This window comes from Anastrepha obliqua, chromosome 5, assembly GCF_027943255.1.
Source record: "Anastrepha obliqua isolate idAnaObli1 chromosome 5, idAnaObli1_1.0, whole genome shotgun sequence".
NCBI classification, from domain to species: domain Eukaryota; kingdom Metazoa; phylum Arthropoda; class Insecta; order Diptera; family Tephritidae; genus Anastrepha; species Anastrepha obliqua.
In genome coordinates this window covers 58449532-58455347 of record NC_072896.1, presented here as the reverse complement: position 1 = coordinate 58455347, position 5816 = coordinate 58449532, and positions in this window count along the sequence as shown.

The following is a 5816-nucleotide window of genomic DNA, read 5'->3' as shown; positions in this document are numbered from 1 at the left end:
CAGAAAATGGCCATGCCCATATACCATATATAAATATATGTTTTCCTTTAACTCCTTGCGGAGCATAAGGTGTCAATTATTCCAGAACACCAGCGAATACGTTTTTGCACTATGACCCTCAATTCGCTACATGGTAAGCCAAGAGTTGCATTTCGGATTCAGTTGATCTTCGGCAGGTGGTATGAGGTCTTCAAACTTCGCACTCTACTTGTCGTTACGTTGTGCTCGACCTTTCGAAGAGTGTGACTATTTCCTTCTTCGCACTTCACAGGTTATCTCGACCCTAAGCAACTCCAAGTTGGTGCTGTCATGGTTGCATTAAATGCCACGCCGATCTCCAACAGGAAAAGTAAAAGTAAATGTCATTCCATACCATGCCAATATTCCATAACCATGTAAATATTTTTATTTTTTATTGTGGCTTAGTCTGATATATTATTATTATATGTTATATTAGTTTGGGGAAAAAGAAATCCATTATTTTCAGTAAAATGTTAGCGCAAATGGTTTAAAATTGTTTTATGGTCGATCTTTCTCCTGAATGACTACTAACATGCCGGTGAACTTGGGATGGATTTCAGTCGACATTTATCGACATTTTCGATATTATCGACTTTTTCTTTAACATCAGAAATGCCACCGACGAAACTGAAATTATCCGTAATTAGGTGTTACAGTATCGGCTAAATACCTATAGAGTACTGCAGCTAAAGATCTATTTTGTCTCTTTCCAGAATTTAGGTAACGTCTTTTAATTCTACTTAGAATTATTATTATCCAGTATTTACTAGTATTATTTTACATTTGTACATCAGTGTAAGCTATGTAGAAGAATATTCATTCCAGTTTTGTTCTCTGATTTAATGATTTGCCTTTACTTTATGCATACTGGAAAGATGGTAGCTTCTTGCCAATCCCTACTCAGATATGCACACCCGGAAGCTGCTCTAGGGTCTTTAGCAAGAAGTCTAATCGGCATCAAGTACTTACTTCGGACTCGTATCCATGGCTTTTCCTTATTTGAGAATAAGAACCAGTCATACCTTTCATTGTCATTTAGCCGGCAAATATTGAGAAACTACTCAGAGTTCGGTGGAGATGTAAATAAATTAGAATTTATGTCAATAAAAGGTGTTTCAAAAGACACACTTATATGTTGTTTTACAATAAAACTGTTACAAATTTGAATGATTTCGGGTTTCACTATTTTTTATTCAAAATACGGCTCCTGATAATTATATGTGAAAAATTAGCTCATTTAAATTTCCACCACACCCATGTTTTTCACCAACCTTTGAATTGTCGACTTATTTCGTCGATTATTTTCACCAAAAAAATCATGAATTTTGCGATATGTTATTCTTTATTTTATCTTAGTAAATTCATACTTAAACCTGGCCTTTTTCTCAAACAATCCAATATCGTTCTTTGAATAACAATGGTAAAATTAGGGGAAAATGGGGAGTTGTGAGACACAGGGAGTTGTGAGACATTGTTACCTTTCGACATTACTCATTTGTTTACATTCGATTTTAAGTGTCAACAAATGTTCTCGATGCGATCTCACTTTTCACCTAGCATTGGTCATATTTACACGCATTCGACGCGTCTCTCCAGTTACTGTGTTTTGGAATTTCTCGGTAAGTTTTTTTCATAATTTGTTTTGCGATACATTCGATCAGTTGTTGAAGCAAATTGCAAATGTTAATATATACAAATTATTAATTGTCCTACTAGCTTTGAATTTACACATTCACTTGGGCATGAACGTTCGATGTGTTTATTACTACGCGGCCATTTATAAAAAAAACGTAAGTTGTAAGACAACAAATGTGGGGAGTTGTGAGACACCGTTTTTTCGACGTTTCAACGCATCTTTCATAAGAACCTCGCAATATTCATGCATTGTTTGTATATATATCATGGTGCAAAGGTACAATGCCGAAAAAGTTAAGCAGAAACAACTCCATTCATTGCAATGTATGCGATCGAGCTGTGCACCTAAAGTGTGCCAATTTACGAACTGGTTATTATACATGTTCTCACTGCGAATCATCAGATTGATGGCATTGCATTCTTTATACACTTTTTTATAACAATTGTCTTTTCTTTTTTATTTTTCATCTTAATAAAGAACTAACAACTAAAATAAGTCATTTTTATTGATTTAAACCAGGGTGTCTCACAACTCCCCACATTTTTGTATTTTGTATTATATTTTATATTATTATATACAATTTTAATTTTAAGGAAAATTGTAGTTTTGTTAAATAGGCCATACCAATAGCTTCCAGTATTCATTGACTAAAGATTCCATCGTTGACATATGCAGAATATATTTTGAGTAATACGGGTCCAAAAACAAAACCCGTCTCACAACTCCCCATTCTCCCTTACTATATATTATACTACTTAAAACACAGATAAAATTATGCTCATTTATAATCCGACGAATTAACAAGCTTTGGTGAATGGAACTTTAATCGATTGTGAAGCAGAAGTAGCTAAAAGTAAAATAATATTAATTCCGCGGGTAAATTTTGAAATTTGAAATATTAATATTTCAAATTCAAGTGCAAATGAAAAATCAGAACCGCAGCTTTTACTACTAATACCCTTCCAAATATATAAGTAATTACACTAGTTTGCGGCCAAACAAGTCAAGAACCATACCATCTCAAAGGGTGATTTTTTAAGAGCTATAAGAAAGTTTTTCAAAAAAACACACGTAAAATTCAGAAAAATGCATGAAATTTTTATTTAAATCGATTTAATAATTTAATGTTTGAGGATTATTTCATGCAAATGTTGACCACGGCTGTGCTTCAAATGGTCCATCCGCTTAGTCCAATTTTGGCATACTCTTTCCAATGTTTCGGCCGATATCTCACATATAAATGCTTTAATGTTGTCTTCCAATGCGTTAATTGAAGCAGGCTTGTCTGAATACACATGAGCTTTAACATAGCCCCACCATAAATAATCTAAAGGCGTTATAACGCACGATCTGGGTGGCCAATTGACAGGCCCCGAACGTAAAATAAAATGTTCACCGAACTCACCTCTCAACAAGTCCATTGTTACACGTGCTGTGTGGCATGTAGCACCGTCCTGCTGAAACCACATGTCATGCAAGTCAAGCTCTTGCATTTTGGGCAAAAAAAAAGTTGGATATCATTTCACGGTAGCGCTCACCATTCACAGTTACGTTACGATTCCCATCATCTTTGAAGAAGTACGGTCCAATGATACCTCGAGCCCATAAACCGCACCAAACTGTGACCTTTTCTGGATACACTGATAGCTCTTGCAATTCTTCTGGTTGATCTTCACTCGAAAATCGACAATTATGCTTATTTACGTACCCATTGATCCAAAAATGAGCTTCGTCGCTGAACACATTTTTCGACTTTAAACTTTCTTAACAGAACACGCATTTTTATAATAAAATTCAATGATTTACCAGCGTTGTTCGTTTGTAAAACGATTCATGGTTAAATTATAGTCCAAACTGAAGATGTTTAACAGTGAAACAAAACACGAAGCGTGCGTCAGCTGTTTAAACCAACTGTTTAAACAGATAATAGCTAAAAAATCACCCCTTAATCCATTGGTGCAATTTGAAAGTAAGGAAAAAGAGATATAAGTTTATCCCCTTTCGGAAAAGGTAGTAAAAAATTGAAAAAAGAATCGATGTAAGCCAATGAATAATTTTATGTAATTCTATGAATGGTACCTAATTATTTATTTTTATAACTTAACCATTCCTGTGAATTTGTCACACAGACATATATTTCTAATGCGTGGCATCTATATGTGAATAGTTTCCGAGTTCTGTATATACTATATTTCACGGCATTTTTGGTCTGAAGTTTAATTGGTAACGTTCCTTAAGATAGGTCAATTCTTTTTTAAGCTAAAACACACAACAATCAATACATGAGCTACATAAATCAAAATTCGTTTAAATAAAAGGACACTATTTAAATAAAAAGGATTTACTCTGTTTAACACAGAAGCGTCAGCCCAAGGATAGGCCGTCTCGAGCTCATTCCAGCAATGCAAAATTTCGATAGGCTTCGGAAAAACATCACTAGACAACTTCGCCCTTTTCCGATCTGGCCTGATCTCGAAAACCGTCGGCAAAAGTGATATACGCAAAATTTTTGTCATGGTTTCAATGAAGTGACGCACGATTTCATGAATTTTTTTTTTTCATTTTGTCTTTTGGGGTACAAACAAACTTATCGCCTTCTTGTGTTCACGTTTAGTAGCACAAAACCCTGCTTGGTTTTGGAATATTTCATCTATTAAAAGATTCAAACCAAAAATTATAGTTATCAAAAACATAGGCATTTTCTATAAAATCTTCCCCGAAGGTTGTCAAGAAGTATGTAACGTATCGAATGTCTTTTTTTGAAGTGAAAACTTCTTTAGAATCGTTGGGAGTGATTTGAGACTCGATGAAACGAAAAAGCGACACTACGAAGCGTTATATGTTGATATACGTATATGTTTGTGGCTGCGTACTACTGAGCCACGCTAGTATAGTGAGTATTGTAGTATGTATACTACACTGCCCATTACTTGCTTTGGTGTTTAGTTCAAGCGTCATGCGTATGTATGTTTGTATGTATGCTAGTACGTATGTGTGCGCGCCTACGTATTACGGAGCCACGGTGAGCGAGAAGGCATTATGTATACCTATACTACACTACCTAATACTTGCTTAGACCAAGCGTCCTACGAATGTTTGTGTGTATGTTAGTACGTCTGTGTAATATACGCGTTACGATTGCGTCCGTATTTTTATATTCGTAAATATTTTCATTTTTAAATATTTACCGCAATTGCAGGCGGTGTTGGAATATACCACAATCAAAATGACGGTGCTCGTATTGTAACTCCACAGATAGATCTGAATGCACAGCAACTAGAATCACTGTCTGTTCAGCTCTCTAAAGTGGGAGAAATATGTGCATGCGAAACCAGATTGAGCAATGGAAAAACAGTTTTAATTGTGGCAATTTATATTTCACCGAATCAATCAATAAATAGCATCACGGAATTCATTCACGAACATTTAATAAAGTATACACCAGAAGTATCGCGGATACTTAGAAAAGATTACGATAAAGTTCCAATGATTTTAAGTGGCGATTTTAACGTAAAGTTTGCATTGGACACAGCGGTTCCTTTAATTGACTTTCTCAATACAACATTCAATTTAAAAATGTGTAACAATCGCACTGAATCGACAACACGATCAAAAACAACAATTGACGCGGTATTTTAAAGATATGTTGACAACATCGAAACCAAAGCATTTGTATCATATTTTAGCTATGATAAGCCACTCGTATCATTTGTTGAAATTGAAAACATTGAGGATGAATAATAATAAAATGAAGAAAATAAAATATGAACTTTATAGCAATGCTCCAGAGGGCTGACACAGGGTAAAAATCAAACATCTTTTATTACCTTTAACTACTGCTTTATGCACAGAACGTAATGCATTTCAGTTAAGAAAATTTCAGAAATTTATTTATTGTTATTATTGTACTATCTAAGTAAAACTGTCTACGCCCATGCATGCCAGTATTTATTAGTAGTCGGTTTCACACTTCTATGAACGTAATTGAATAGAAAATATTGTATTATATTTGCAGCTTTACGAATCTGCACAACAAACATGCCGCAACAACAATTAATTATTAATTGCTAATTTGGCTACTGCCCGTTTATTTAAATTGTTCATTTCGTCTCGTGCTAGACCCTGGCTAATATGTAAAGGGCCCTTCAAAAGATGCGCC